Source organism: Macrotis lagotis, chromosome X, assembly GCF_037893015.1.
Source record: "Macrotis lagotis isolate mMagLag1 chromosome X, bilby.v1.9.chrom.fasta, whole genome shotgun sequence".
NCBI classification, from domain to species: Eukaryota; Metazoa; Chordata; class Mammalia; order Peramelemorphia; family Peramelidae; genus Macrotis; species Macrotis lagotis.
This window is the reverse complement of record NC_133666.1, coordinates 331,339,498-331,356,637: the sequence shown is the minus strand read 5'-3', so window position 1 is coordinate 331,356,637 and position 17,140 is coordinate 331,339,498. Positions and strand designations below refer to the sequence as shown.

The 17,140-nt window shown below is 34.7% G+C and overlaps 1 protein-coding gene across 2 annotated transcripts in view; it reads right to left on the bottom strand.

The window, feature by feature from the left end:
- Nucleotides 1-17,140, bottom strand: part of SLC6A18 (solute carrier family 6 member 18) — a 47,509-nt gene that overhangs the window by 29,372 nt on the left and 997 nt on the right. The gene's annotated exons all lie outside the window — the stretch shown is intronic.

Sequence of the window (17,140 nt, the reverse complement as noted above, 5' to 3'; positions counted from 1 at the left end):
AACTATTTTGTGTGGTTCAGTGATATACTTTTTGAAATGCCTTGTACACTGACTAGGAAAAAAGAAATAATAATCACCTTTACTGTGTTCTGTCATGATCAAACCATTTCTATCTGCTGTGTGCTAAATGCGTCCTCTAGCCTGCAGAGATGCTCACTGGTCAGTGTGCACCTCATAAGGGGCATCACCAGCAGGTGGGTTTTTTAAGAGCTGAGAGAGCAGAAAGGAAGACCAAGCATCAACAGCTTTGCTCATCCCTTCCCTTATGTCATTTGGTTATGAAGGGATTTTGATGATAGATACCAGCTAACAGTAGGGAATCCCCAAAGACTTTTTTTCCTGGACTAAAGGGACAAAACTTGTGAGAAACAAGGGAATTCTTGAGACTCTTCTTGCAGGGTCTAGTGTTGTCTTACCAGCTTACACTACCGCACTCTCAGGAGAATTTCCCAGCATACTCTGAGTTCACACCAACAGAAGTGATCTGCTACAGAGGCATTGACATCCATCCCGAACCCAGTCAGATGACTTTGTTGGGTCCCGTTTCTGAGCTAGTCTGCCCTATGCATCACCTAACACATGAGGGTACTCTGGGGAAAACATCAAGCTTCCTATGCCTCCAGCTGCCTTTCAGAGAAACTGGAAACCATTTACTATGGCTCTATTCCTTTGCACACAGCACTCACTTTATTCAGAGTACAGGTGAGGTTCCTGCCGATCTATCATGACTCAGTCTCAGTGTAACTAGATCCTCCCGTTATCTTGGCAGTGTTTCCGTTAAAGAATACAAATATACATTGTATATGGGCTTTCAATGATAAATTCAAGAATAAATGAAGAAAACCAAATTAACATCAATGTATGCAATATGCACATTTCCCAATCTATATTGTCCTCACCAATTCGCTCTAACAACAGTTAAGTCAGAATTGCAGTTTTCCATATCATTGCCACCCAGAGCCAGAATGAGCATTACAAAAAAACTCTACAGAAAATAAGCTTCTATTGGTGGAATACAGAAAAACAGGAATCCCTGCTGAGAGCCACTTGACTTGAGCCAATAGGATGGCACTGGGCACTCAACTTTTTCACTTTGCTTCAGGTTTCTCCTTCATTTCTATCCATTTTGTCAAAGGAAAATGCACAGTGGGTTTCTCTATAAGAGTTAGTTTTTGCTTGTTATCAGAGTCCTTCCAAAAACAAATAACTTGAACTGGGGTGAGAAGGCAGTGGTTGAACTGCTCCCACTTGTTCACTACTCAAGGTGTTGGTCTGCACTAGTACATAGAAATTCCTCATCTGGGAAGTTTTTAATATCAGTGAAATCATGTGAAAAAGGAACTAAATATATTCTATATAAATCCATAGTAGACAACTTAACCATTGAAGAGAGGTAATGGGAAGAGATTTCAGACCAATATAAAGAAGAAACATAAAAATTAGAACTGTTCAGAAAATTAAAATGTGTTGCTTTATGAGTTCTAGTGGTACTTTTTGCCACAGGTTGAGTTCAAGAGAAGGCTGGATGACCCATTGCTAGGAATGTTGCAGAAGTAAGTTTGGGTGACATTTGTGATAATGCGTTTTCCCCTCTATTCTTTCCCCCCTTCATTCCCTACAAGTTGATATAGCTAAAAATTAATTCAATCAATGAGCCCAGAATATAATGCTAAAATATGTGTTTAGAAAATTTCCCACAATTTCACCACAATGTGTGAATGTGTTCTTACTCAATAGAAGAGGGTTATTGAACTTTAGCAATTGAATGAGGGTAAATACTATACCCAAATAGCTTATTGGTTGAGAAAATCAGTTATATCCCTTTGGCCTATGTATTAAAAAAATCAAGTTTGCTGTCCTAGTAGTGAAAGATTTCAGATTTGGGAATATTTTGTGGAAGCATACATCTGTGTGAGTATGAAGAATGTGGCTTCTTCTTATCTCACTCCTTGAACCATGTCACTGGACCAATAGAAGATGAATACACCCCAAAGAGATATGACTGCAGATGCAAAGAGATAGTTACCTTAGAGAGGAGGAAATTTTAAAGATTTTGACTCTTTTGTGGTGAATTGAAATGCTGGCTATGGCAAGAAAGGAGAAACCCTGAGAGTTCCAATGAGCTGCTCATCCAGCAAAGAATTGGATACAAGGTAAATAGCATTAGGACATTACAAAAAGAAAAAGGATGTCTAATTCTAGGAGTTCTAAATTATTCTTTACTAAATAGATATATAACAAATGCCCCTAACTACCATGGTACCCTAAGTGAGCCCCAGGCTTTTAGGCAGATGTTTTTACATCAAATTGTTCTTCCTTTACTGTTTTAGTAAATACCTTTTATAAAAGTTAATTATCTATGGAAAGATTGTTAACTGAGTGTACACTGGCAGTACACTGGTGGGGGCTTTTTTTTCTAATTGATATTTTATTTTATTTTTCCAGTTACATGTTATGAAAGTTTTTCAACATTCATCCATATGCATATGTATATTTTTAAGTTAAATAATTTCCTTCTATCCTCCCTTCCCATTTCCCTCCCCTCAGTGGTGAATAGTGTTGAATATTGTAAACACACTGATGTTTAATATGTTTACAGATTAGTCATTTTCTCTATGAGGTATTAGGATTAAGAGAATAGAAAGAAAATCATGAGATAGGAAAGAAAAACATAAGAGGAAATTTTAAAAAAGTGAATGAAGTGTTCATTCAGATTCTGTAGGGTTGGGTTTTTGTTTTTTGTTTTGTTTTTCTTCCTCTGGATGTGGATAGCATTGTCCATAGCAAGTCTCCTAGGGTCGTCCTAGCTCTCTGAATTGCTAAGAGGAGTTGTAGTCACCAAAGTTGATCAACTTACAATGCTGTTGTCATCCCAAGCTTCTCTACTGTCCAACCATTCATGGTTTCTTATAGAAGAACAGCACTACACAACGTTCATATACCGTAACTTGTTCAGCTATTCCCCAATTGGGCACCCCTCAATTTCCAATTCTTTGCCACTACAAAAATAATATTTTGGAACATGTATTTCCCATTTTAAAATGATTTCTTCTGGATATGCCTAGTATTGGTATTACTGAATCAAATGGTATGATCAGTTTTTATTGCTCTTAGGGCATAGTTTCAAATTGCTCTCCAAAGTGGTTGGATCAGTTCACAATTCCACCAACAATGCATTAATGTCCCCATCCTCCCAAACACTCTCCAACATTGATCCTTTCCCCACGTTTGTCATCTTAGTCAATCTGATAGATGTGAGGTGGAACCTCATATTTGTTTAAATTTGCAATTCTCGGGTGGCTAGGTGGCATGGTGGATAGAGCACTGGCCCTGGAGTCAGGAGTACCTGAGTTCAAATCTGGCCTCAGACACTTAATAATCACCTAGCTGTGTGGCCTTCGGCAAGCTACTTAACCCTATTTGCCTTGCAAAAAACCTAAAAAAAAAGTGCAATTCTCTAATCAGTAATGATTTTTTCATATTATTACATATAGCTTTAATTTCTTCATTTGAAAACTGCCTGTTCATATCTTTTGACCATTTATCAACTGGGAAATGACTTGTAACCTTATAAATATGCTGTAAATCTCTTTTTTTTAGAAACGAGACTTTTATCAGAACCCCTAACTGTGAAAATTGTTTCCCAGATTTCTGTTTTCTTTCTAATCTTGACAGCATTGGTTTTACTAGTGCAAAACCTTTTAAATTAAATAGTAAAAAATCATCTTTCTTACAATTTATAATGTACTCTATTTCTTGCTTGGTCATAAACTTTTCCCCTTTCCATAGATCTGACAGATAATTTCTTGATCTGTTAATTGGTCTATGGTATCACCCTTTATGTCTAAATACTGTACCCATTTTGATCTTATTTTGGTTTAAGGTGTGGGGATATGGATCTGCCTAGTTTTTGCCCTATTATTTTCCAGTTTTCCAACAATTTTTGTCAAATTGTGAGTTCTTATCCCAGAAATTAATGCCTTTGGGTTTGTCAAACAGTAGATTACTGTAGTCATTTACTACCATTTTTTTTGAGCCTATCCTAATCCACTGATCCATTACTCTATTTCTTAACCAGTACCAGGCAGTTTTGTTGACTACTACTTTATAGTATAGTTTTAGATCTGGTAGACCTAGGTCACCTTCCTTTACATTTTTCCATCAATTCCCTTGATATTCTTGACTTTTTTGTTACTCCATATGAATTTTGTTACTATTTTTTCCTAGCTTGATAAAATAGTTATTTTGTAGTTTGATTGGTATGGCACTGAATAGGTAATTTAATTTGGATTTGTCATTTTTATTATATTAGCTCAATCTAACCATGAGCAATTGACATTTTTCTAATTCTTTAGATCTGACTATTTCTGTGACAAGTGCTTTGTAATTGTGTTCATACAGTTTTTGGGTTTGTTTTGAGAGGTAGATTCACAAGTATTTAATGTTGTCTGCCGTTACTTTAAGTGGAATTTCTCTTTTTATCTCTTGCTTTTGGGTTTTGTGGCTCATATATAGAAATCCTGATGGTTTATGTAAGTTTACTTTACTGAATTTGTTAATTGTTTCAAATAGTTTTTTAGATGATTTTCTTGGATCCTCTAAGTATACCATCATATCATCTGCAAAGAGTGAAAGCTTTACTTCCTCATTGTCAGTTCAGATTCCTTCAATTTCTTTTTCTTCTCTTATTGCTAAAGCTAACATTTCTAATACTATATTGAATAGTAATGGTGATAATGGGCATTGATGTTTCACCCCTGATCTTATTGGAAATACTCCTAGTTTATCCTCATTATGTATCATATTTGTTAATAGTTTAGATAGAGACTGCTTATTATTTTAAGGAAAATTCCACTAATTCCTATACTCTCTAGTGTTTTTAATAGGAATGAATTTCATATTTTTTCAAAGTCTTTTTCAGCTTCTTTTAAGAAAACCATATGATTTCTTCAGTTTTGCTATTGATAATAACTACCTGGTATAAATCCCATCTGATCATGGTGTATTATCCTAGTATTAACTTGTTGTAATCTCTTTGCTAAAATTTTAATTTAAGATTTTCTGTTTCAATGTTCAATAGAGAGATTGGTCTATAATTTTGTCTGTTTTGATTTTTCCTGGTTTAGGTATCAGCACCATATTGGTGCCATAAAAGGAATTTGGCAGAACTCCTATTTTTTAAAAATAGTTTATGTAGAAATGCAATTAATTGTTCCTTATATGTTTGATAGAATGCCCTTGTAAATCCATCTGGACATGGAGGCTTTTTCTTAGTTAATTTATTGATGGTTTCTTCAATTTCTTTTTCTGAAATGGGGTTATGTATTTTATTTCCTCTTTTGTTAATCTGGTTTGTATTTTTGTAAATAGTCATCCATTTCATTCAGGTTATCAAATTTATTGGCATATAGTTCAGCAAAATAGATCTGAATTATCTCTTTAATTTCTTCCTCATTGGTGGTGAGTTCACCCTTTTCATTTTTTATACTTTTAAAATCAGATTAACCAAAGATTTATCTGTTTTATTGAATTTTTAGTCTTAGTTGATTTTTACTTTTTAAAAAAATTTAATTTAATTTATTTAAGGCAATGGGGTTAATTGACTTGCCCAAGGTCACATAGCTAGGCAATTATTAAGTGTCTGAGGTCAAATTTGAACTCAGGTCCTCTTAACTCCAGGACAAGTGTTCTGTCCACTGCACAATCTAGCTGTCCCCAACTCTTAGTTTTATTTATTAGATCAATGGTTTTCTTATTTTCAATTTTATTAATCTCTTCCTTGATTTTCAGAATTTCTAATTTGGTATTTAATTGAGGAGCTTTAATTTATTCTTTTTCTAGCTTTTTTAGTTGTATACCCAATTCGTTGATTTCCTATTGCTCTATTTTATTCATATAAGCATTTTGAAATCTAAATTTCCCCTAAAAACTGCTTTGGCTGCATCTCATAAATTTTGTATCCTTGTTATCATTTTCTTAGATGAAATGATTGATCATTTCTATGATTTGTTATTTGATCTACTCATTTAAAATTAAATCATTTAGCTCCCAATTAATTTTTGTTTTTTCTTTCCATGGCCCTTTATTACATGTAATTTTTATTGCATCATGATCTGAAAAATATGAATTAATTATTTCTACCTTTCTGCATTTGATTGTAAGTTTTTTATGTCCTATTACAAGATCACTTTTGGGATAGGTACCATGTTCCACAGAGAAAAAGATATTCTTTTCTATCACCATTAGGTTTTCTCCAGTTGTCTATCAGATCTAAGTTTTCTAAGATTTTATTCACCTTCTTAACTTCCTTCTTGTTTATTTTGTGGTAGAGTTATCTAGTTCTGAGAGAGGAAGGTTGAGGTCCCCCATTATTAAAGTTTTGCTATCTATGTCTTCTTGTAATTCATTTACCTTCTCCTCTAAAAATTTGGAAGCTATACTACTAGGTACATATATATGTTTAATAATGATATAGCTGCATTGCCTATGGTGCCTTTTAAGAAGATATAGTTTCTTTCCTTATCTTTTTCAATGGGATCTATTTTCACTTTTGTTTTGTCTGAGATTAGGATTGCTAATCTTGATTTTTTTGCTTTAGCTGAAGCATAATATATTTTGTGTGCATCTCTCTGCTTCAGATGTGTTTCTTCTAAATAACATAATGTAGGATTATGGTTTTTAATCCAATCTGCTATCCATTTCTGTTTTATAGGAGAGTTCATCCCATTCACATTTACAGTTAAGATGACTAATTCTTACTAAATCATGCTATCTTTCCCCATTTATACTTTTCTCTTTTTTCTCTTATTCTTCTTCACCAATATTTTACTCCCTTTCACTTTTCTTTTAAATTATAACTTTCACTTTTACCTTTGCCTTCCCTTTTACCAGTCCCTTCTTTCTTTTACTTTCTCTTCCCCTCCCCCCCCACTTCCCTTAAGGGTAAGGTAGATTTTTAAATTCAATTGGGAATGTATCTTATTCCCTCTATGAGCTAAATCTATTGAATAGGATTTACTCAGTGTTTACACCCTTTCTTCTTTTTCTCTTCTATTAATAGGTCTTTGTGCCTCTTTACCAAGTGTTATTTATCCACTAAGGCCTAGCCTTCACCTTATTTTTATTTTTTTAACCCTTTCTTGTATTTACATCCCTTTTATCATATTATACTCCTTTTATCTGACCTGATGGAAGTACTATCAAAGTACCATCAGGCAAAAGTTGATTGAAAGATTGCTTGATTGCTTGATAAGTTCAAAGTACTATCAAAGTACAATCAAAAGTTGATTGATTGCTAAACAGCATTGTCTCATAGTCATTAAGTACCCTCTCCTCTTCTGTTTCCTTAGAAATACACTTCTCAAGAGTCATGAATCACATCAAATTATAATCACTTTATACCTTATCCCCTTTTCAAGTACCCTCAATGGACATGCAATCCTCATGAACCAAAGCATCATGCAAAGCCAAATCATTTCATGTATCATTTGTATTCTCCCCCACCCCAAGCATACTTTTTCCCCCACTCTCCCCCACTCCCTTAGCTCCCCAAACATGGTACTTGAACCCTCATTAACTAAAGTATGGATTAAGATAAAATCATTTCCTAATCTCTTTATGTCTAACCCTTCTAGGTAGGTTCCCACTCTCTCTTCCTATGGTACTACAAACCTCTAAGTATTTAGTAAAGTCACTTCTGAATTCCTTAATTTTAGAGTCTCTAAGTATTCTAAGAACTTGGACACTCTGAAGATCTCTCTTAAGAACTTTACAATTGATTGTAAAATATGGGAGACACTGGCTCAGAACCCCTCAGCATAGTATGCTCTCACCAGAGACTGCTAAGCTCTATGAGCAAGACAGAATTAAAATAGGTCAAAGGAAATGTGGGACACAGAACTGTAGAGTAAACACCCCTGCATGTCACCTGGACTATTTGTCTCAAACATAATATCTTTTTGGTCTTCTTCAATAGAAATACAAAAACCAACCATATCTATATCCTCTAAGTCCAGTCTCTTCAACTACATTCAACCCTTTAACTATCTTAAGAGAAATACAATTCTCAAGAGTTATAAGTGTTATTATATCTTCCTCTGTAGGGTTGTATACAATTTAATATTCTTGACTAAAATTTGTTTTGTTTTTTCCCCCTTTTTATTTACCTTTTTATGCATCTCTTGAGTTTTGTATTTGGACATTGAATTCTCTGTTCAGTTCCTGTCTTTTTATCACTAAATTTTGGAACTCCTCTATTTTGTTGAACATTTATCTTTTAATCTGACAGAATTTGCTGAATTTTGCAGGGTTGTAAATTATTAGTAATCCAAGATCCTTTGCCCTCCAAAATATGGTGTTCCAGGTCTTCTGGTCCTTCAGTGTTATAGATGATAAGTTCTGTGTAAGTCTGAGTGTGTTTCCCTTGTATTTAAATTGCTTCTCCTTTTTTGCTGCTTGTAGTATTTTCTCCTTTATTTGAGAATTTTGAAATATTTTATGAGTTTTTATACTGGGAGATCTCTTTCCAGAGGAGCTTCATGTATTCTTTCAATGGCTATTTTGTCTTCTTGATCTAGCAGATTTAGACTGTTTTCCTGATAATTTCCTGAAATATATTTTCCAGGCTCTTCTTTTGATTTGGGCTTTCTGGCAGACCAATAATTTATAAATTATCTTTCTTGGATCCATTTTCCAGGTCATTTATTTTTCCTATTTATGTTTTCTTCAATTTTTTAAGTCTTTTTACTTTGCATTATGAAATCTTGGAGTCTCATAGATTCATTGGTTTGTATTTGTCTAATTCTAATTTTTAGGATTTATTTTCTTCAGGTAGCTTTTGTGTTTCCTTTTCTAGTAGGTTAATTTTACTTTTTGCTAAGTTATGTTCCCTTTCCAGTGGTTTGATTTGATTTTTGTATGAATTTAATTCCTTTTCCAGTTGGTTGATTTTATTTTTTGAAGAGTTGCATTCTTTTTCCAGTTGGTTATTTTTACTTTCAAAGGAACTGATTTCTTTTGTCAATTTTTCATAATTTTCCTTCATGGCTCTCATTTCTTTTTTCTATTTTTCTTCTTCCTCTCTTCTTTGATTTTTAAATTCCTTTCTTTAAGTTCTATGAGGTTTTGGATTTGATTCTAATTCACAGACTCCTTTGAGACTTCCCATGTAGGTAATTTGTCACTGTTTTTTTCTTCTGAGGGGGGGCATTTTTATAATTTTTATTTCCTAGCTTCATGCTGCCATCTTGGCTCTGTCCCAGAAGGCCTGGTGGGGGCTTTTGAAATATTGTTTCAGATATAACCATTCATAAAGTTATTCCTGGAATCCAAAGTAGTAACTGACCCCATGGTTATTCAATGAAAGAACAGGAATACAAGCTGGAGAGTAGGAATATTATATTTGTATTCAACATGGTCCTAAAAAACAGTGTGGCATAGTGGATAGAGAGTTGGCTTCTAAGGTCTGGGTTCAAGTTCCAATTCTGATACATACTATCAGGTAGAGCTGATAAATATAAAGAAATATCTATATATACTCAGATAGACCTGAAATCAAATCCAGCCTTCAGACCCCAGATGCTTATTAGCTATGTGACTCTGGACAAATTGCTAAATTTTTCAGTACCCCAGGCAATTCTCTAAGACCGTAAGTTGCAAAGAGGATGGTGACCTAATTAATAATGAGAATTTTCTCACCAGGAGCTTCTCATATTGATGATGACATAGATCTGTTTTTTTAAAAAAGTGGACTTAGTTAAAGGGTCCACTTACAAGAAAATTAAACCCATTCTTCCTTAGCTTCTTTCCAATTTATTAATCTCCTTCCAAGTCTAAATCTTAATGTTAGTTCAATTTTATTCTCTTGCTCTGAGTTTGGCTTGCCAAATTGTTAGGTTGGTGCCAAAGTATTTTGGAGCCTGCTTTTTTTTCTAGGTGAATGCATTAATGGAGTCAGGAAAACCCTGAAATCAAATCCAGCTCTAAACATCCATTAATTGTATGACCCTGGGTAAGTAACTTTGCCTATGTCTCAGTGTCCTTAACTGAAAAATGTGGGTAAAAACAGCACCTACCTTTCAAAGGTGTGTGGGTCAAATGAGTTAATATTTGTAAAGTATTTAGCATTGAGCCTAGCATAGAGTGGACACTTTATTAATGCTTTATTCATTCATTTTTGCCTTAAGTTATGATTGTGAAGTTTAAGGTCTGAACTAACTCTCACATCTGTGAACTTTTTCCATCTTAACATTACTCTTCCCTCACCTATTATCTGTTCTACCCTCTGTCCTAAGCCCTGGCCTCCAGAGTTAACAAGAAAAAATTCATGGTTGAAGACCACTTGTAGCTATTTCTCAAACCTTATTTTCTTTAGGTTACACATCACTGCATTTCCTTCAGTCACGCCTAATCTGGCATGACTTCCAGTTCCCTTCCCATTTTTCTATCCCTTCTCTGAATATACTCTAACTTATCAAAATCCTTCTTAAATGCCCCAAACTGAATATAATATTTCTGATGAGATTGGTTCAGGGCAGAGAATAGTGGAGGTTTCTCTTGCCTAGTCCTGTTTCTGTTTGATCATTCCAGGAAGTCTATTGACTGCCATTATCAAATGTTGACTCATGTTGCATTTGAAGTCCATTAAATCCCCAGGGCTTTTTCACATCAATTGATATCTAGTCATGCTTCTCCCATCATGTTCTTATGAAATGGATTTTTTGGTGAGTGTCCACTGTTCAAACCTTGCATGCCTTAGAGCTTAGTTCAGTTGCTAAGACTATGAACACACTCCTCTGCCTTAAAGAAGTCTGACTCCTTCCTCTCTTTGGTGTGCAAACAGCTGTGACAAGGGTCAATGGTTCTCCTTTTTTCCTGCTTTTATCTACTTCTTACTCTATGTGACCTTAGAGAGAGCTTGTTGCAATTCTTTAATTCAATTTACATTTCAATTCCACAAACAAATTTTTTGGGGGGTCCACAGTGTGCTAGGTGTTGGTGATACAGTGAAAAAATCCTTGTCTCCAGGACATTATATTGAATACATCAGAAGTAAATACAATGCCATTTCAGGAGCAAGAAAGAATACTAAGAACTGGGAGGATTTAGGGATAGGGGTTGGGAATTGAGTAGCAAATGCCACCTGAACTGAATCTTGTAGGATGTTAGTGATTCTAAGAGAAGGAAGTGGGGAAAGAGTGGGTTCCAGACACCAAGATCTACCTGCGCAAAGGAACAACAATAGACGGTTGTTTAATTGTGTGCTATTTCATGGCCATGTGTGAGATTTTCTTGGCAGATACTGGAGTGGTTAGCCATTTCCTCTTCCATTGGACTAAGGAAAAGAGAGATTAATTGACTTGCCTAGAAACACATAGCTAATATCTGAGTTTGGATTTGCTCTCAGGTCTTCCAGATTCCACTGGCTCTATCCACTGAATCACCTAACTGCCCTTATATAGTAGTGGATAATGGAATGTCTAATTTGAAAAATGCAAGCAGGAAGTTTGCCTGAATTATAGAGATATTTGTTGTTCAGTTGTGTCCACATTTCATGATCCCATGTGGGATTTCTAAACAAAGATGAGGAGACTGAGGCAAACAGGATTAAGTGACTTGCCCAGGGTCACACAGCTGATCTGGGATAAATTTGAACTCAGGAAAAGGAGTCTTTCTGACTCCAGGTGTGGCACACTGTGCATTATGATGCCACCTAGGAGGCCTGAACACAGAGGAGTAATATAAAATAATCAAGGGGAGTAATTGGAAATAATTCTGGAAAAGGTTGATGGGAATCAGATTGCAGAGAATTATAAATGTGGGACTGAGGAACTTGTATTTTATACCAGAGGCAATAGGGAACTACCGAAGATTTTGAGAAGAACAACATGATCATACCTAAGACACTGCAGAGGGGAAAACAGGGGTTTCCCCATTGCAAAGTCCAGGTGAGAGATGATAGGAGTCTGAAAGAGGCTGGTGGTCAAGTGAACAGAAAGTATGGTATCTATTTGAGACTTGTTGTGGAAGGAGACTTAGAAATAAATGAACATGATAACTGTTTGGGTTGAAAGGCGGAAAATGTGAAAAACTGAAGAGTGAAGGACAAATCTGAGGTTGTAAATTTGAATTCCTAGATGGCTAGTGGTGTCCTCAACAAAAATCAGAATATTTGGAGGAGGGACAAAGTTTTTTTTTGGGGGGGAGGGGAGGGAGGGGCAGATGAGTTTCATTGTGGACATATTAATGTTGAATGGACAGCCAGGAGGATATTTTAAACAGAAGTACTAGGTTTCAGGAGAGTAAGAGATATAAATTTGCCAGTCATCTACATGGGGATGGTCATTTAACTTATGATGGAACTTTGAACTAATCCATGTATTCTTTTTTCTAGCAAGCTCTCTTTTTTTAGATATTATTTTATTTCCCCCATTATATGTAAAGATAATTTTTAGCATTCATTAAAAAAAATTGAGCTACAAATTATTTTCTCCCTCTTCACTTCTCCCTTCCCTGAGATAGTAAGCAATTTGATAAGAGTTATAATGTTTAATCATGCAAAACACATTGCAATCTTAGTGAAGCTGTGAAAGAAAACATAGACTCCAAGGGGGAAAAAAATCCATGGAAAAAATACAAAAGCGAAAAAATAGTATGCTTCAATATGTATTCAAACTCTTATCAATTCCTTCTCTGGAGTTGGATAACATTTTTTTTTATCATGAGTCCTTTGGAATTGTCTTGTAATTCTGTTACTCTTGAAAGCAACTTGAAACTGAACCCAAAAAGTTATCTAACTGTGCATAGCCTTTGAGTCAGGACAGCTAGGTGGCACAATGGATAATGCTGGGCTTGAAGTCGGGAAGACTCATCTTCCTGAGTTCAAATTTGTCCTCAAATATTTACCAGCTGTGTGACCTTGGGTAAGTCATTTAACCTTATTTGACTCAGTTTTCCCATCTGGAAAATGAATTGGAGAAGGAAATGGAAAAATACTCCACTATCTCTGCCAAGAAAAACCAAAAAATGGGATCACAAAGTTAGACACAACTGAAATGACTCAATAACATAAAAAAATCCCTCTAAGTCAGAATGCTATATTGTCTACACCCTCATAAAAAAAAAAACAGAAAAAGAGTTCCTTCTTTCAAGGAGTTCACTATCTAACAGCAACTCTCTTAGTGGTGGCAAAGAATTGGGTAGTTTCTATCAGTTGGAATGGTTGCACAAGTTATATAGTAAACGAAAGTGATGGAATACTATTGTGCTTTAAGAAATGATGAAGAGGACAGCTTCAGAGAAACTCAGGAATATTTGTATGGACTGATGCAAAGTTAAGTGATCAGAACTAGGAGAACAATTTACATAATACAATATTGTGGAACAGACAATTTTGAAAGACTCAGAAACTCTCATCAATACAATGACCAACCCTGATTCTAGAGGGCGCACAATGAAATGTGATACCCACCTTCCACATAAAAGTGATGAACTCATGTAGATAGATATAGATAGTTATCTTATATTGACTATGCACATATATATGTATGTGTATGTGTATATATATATATATATATGTTTATAATGACATCTATCAATTTGTAAAAGAACAATATAGTAGTTTATTTTGCTTAACTAGAAAAGTTTGTAACAGATTTTATTTTTCTTACTTTCTCAGTGAGTATGAGGAGGTAGAGTATGGGAGAGAGAAAATGAAGACTTGAAAACCAAATTAAATTTAAAATAAAATTAAATCAATTTAAAAAAAGATCATTGACCCTTTGGTGGCTAATAGAATCACTGAGAGTGGGTAAAAAAAAAGGAGAAAAGAATCCAGGATAGATTTGGGGTAAGACTACACTATGCAGATTGGAAAATGATGATAATCCACCAAAAAGGCCTGAGAAGGAAGGAGTATTCACACAAGTAGAAAGGAAAAAAACAAACAGCGAAGAATAGGGTCCTAGAAGCTAAGAGACTGTTGTCTGTCTGAAATGGAGTTCCACAGTATCAAAAGTTATATAGAAGTAAAGTAGAATAAGGATTAAGATAAAGTCACTAGGGTTAGCATTTCAAAGGTGATTGATAATCTTGGAGAGAGATTCCGGCAACTGGTAAGGTTAGTTATCAGATTGTAAGAGTTAAAAAATAAGTAAGAGATGAGAAAATGGAGGCAATGAGTATATATGACTCTTTCTAGAAGTCTGGCTACGAAAGGGACGATGACTGTGAAATATAGAATGATAATTTGAAGGGATCCCAAGGTCAACTGGAAGGTTTTTTTGATGCTCATTTCTATAGAACATATATTTTTAAAGTGCACTTTAAAGGTGAAACCCAACAAACCATCAAACCAATGTGTGTGTGTGGGGGAGCAACTGGTTCTGGGCTCTGATGTCAGTGGTTATCCAAGAAACTTCCTGGGGAAATTTTCAAAATGCCTAATAAGATGAACTTTTACAGTGGGACACAAGATGTTATGGCTGGAACTACTTTTTTTTCCAACAAAAATTGGGGCAAATTTCCTTACCTTATTCAGCTCAGTTTTAAAATTGGGGGTTGGATCATAAGACTTCTAAGGTCCCTTCTAATTCTCAGTTCTATGACCTTTCTCATGGAGATCATTGTATAAGAACCATACCTACCTGTTAGTCAACTCTCTAGCGAGGTCATCCAAAAAAAATGGCTTAGGCAAGGAAAAAAGGGAGGCCTATTCCTATCCCTAAAAGAGTACTGATAGATTTCAAGAATGGAAAAATAGATCACATTTTTATTTTCACTAATCTCTAATTGAAGTGACTCAACATCATCTCTAGGATCAAATATTAAATCTTCCATTTGTCATTTAATCTTTCACAACCTGGTCCTCTCCTACCTTTTGATCTTCTTACACTTTATCCTGTGATTTAGTGACATTGACCTCCATATTGATCCTTATACAAGTTACTCATCATAGACCCTGAGCATTTTCATCAGATCTCTCCCAGTTCTGAAATGCTCATCTTCAACTCTGCTTCCTGGCTTTCCTAACTGCCTTCAAGTCTCAGCTAAAATCTCAACTCCTATGATGTCTTTCCTAATGCTTTTTCATTCTAATATCTTCTCCCTGTGGACTATTCCCATTTTATCATTTGCACATGTGTGTAGTATCTTATTTATAAATAGTTTTCCCCCCATGTTATTTCCCCCATTAGAACTCTGTTGCCTTTCTTTATATCCCTGATGATTAGCACAATTCCTAGATCACAGTAAACACTTAGTGAAAGCGAATTGACCAACTAAAGTTGAAGGTTTCCTTCAATTATTCAAGATCATTATTAGAGAAAAGATCTGTGGGCTTCACCAGACTGCCAAAGGAGTCCATGACACAAAAATATTAAGACCCCCTATTCTAATATGTTTTGCTAGTTATACACAAGTCAACATGTCACCAGTCATTTATTAAATTTTACTTTGGGCTAGCCACTTTGCTAAGCAGGAGAATCTTGCTTTTTTATAGGATGGAGGGGAGAAAAAGGTGACATCAATGGAAACAGTCATTATGACTGAATATTCTGATTATCTTACCTAACTCCATTTTTTTCATCTTAAACATATTTTGGGTTGTCATTTAAATCACAAAAGACAATCCAACCTTCTATTTTGCTAACAAGCATGAGCATTTGTTACTGATTATTCTCAAATAAGACATGACTGAGATTAGTCTAGGCTATTCTAAAATATTACCAATTTTGTTAAATTCATTTTAGTCCTACATATCAAAATGAAGGAGTACCATTTGTCTTGTACGAGATCATTGCCACCAAATATCAGTGACATAATGACGGCTATTGTTGTTTTTCACCATATCGCCATAGCATGGCAGAAAGAACACTGCCGTTATAGTAATAGAGCTTGATGATGATGATGATATTTGTCCTTTATTCTCAAAGAAGGCCATGACATCTATGATGCTATGTCAAGCAGTTCAACTGGATTTGAGTGAGGGGGTACCGTGCTAGGTCACCAGTCTCACTTTCTTCTCCAGAGTCATCTGAGGCTAGTGGCCTAATATGAATCAGGATGACTGGAGATGACCCTCGATGCAAGAGGGCTTGAGTCAAACCTGAAATGTATCTATATGTGTATTTGTGCATTTGTATATACATACATATCTGGTGAAAATAACCATAGTCTTCATTTTATAAAGATAGATTTGTGATTTTGACTGGTATCTTTCTAATCTATACTACACTGATCATTCATCAATATTTATTCAAAAACATTTATACTATATGCTGGAGACTAGGGATATAAGGCAAAAATGAAGCATCATAATTCACATGGTATATTATTATTGTTTATGGTTGCCTACTTCTAACAATTAGTAAACAATGAAAATAATAGTTCATACTCAGAATTTTAAGGTTTATAAGGGAGTTTATATACATTATCTCATTTGGTATCTCATTATCTAAGTCTATCAAGTATGACAGGCCCATAAAATTTAAAAAAGCTATGATTTCTGACAAAAACACAAAAACATACAAACAAAACAATGAGGGGCTGAACTTCTAAAGATGAATCTCTTTGGGTTTAACCAGTTTGTTTCTTGATTAAAAGACATTTAATCAAGTGCATAGTTTTGTATTTGGATTCTTTTCTGTACTCTATTCTAGCATATCCTTCTAGAACAAAGGATCACTTCTACACCATTATGAGCCTTGGAAAAGGAAGGTGCTGTTTTTAATGCTGGTGTTTTTATTGAATTATGAAAGAAACTACAAAAACCTGATACAAAACTGGCCTGAAACCCTAGGAAAAGATCTTTTCAAAAGAATAATTCATTGTGTTAAAAAGTGTTCTTATCTAGGCTAGAGAATAAAATCAGAGTTAAAGAGTAAATGATGACTTTTAAGAATTAATAAGAAATTTATCAAATTATATTCTGAAGTTTATTTCTTTTAAATCTTGCTCTCCTTGTGTATGATGTATAAATACAGTGGTCTTTGAAGTTACGTATTTAGTCATTTTAATAAAAAACAACATTTTTCTAAACAAGATGTAGAAATTTTATCGTTATGAATCTAATGAGATTGAGCAGTCAAGTTTAAGAAATCTTAGACAAAGCACAAGTTTAATTTATTGGATCATGGATCATCTA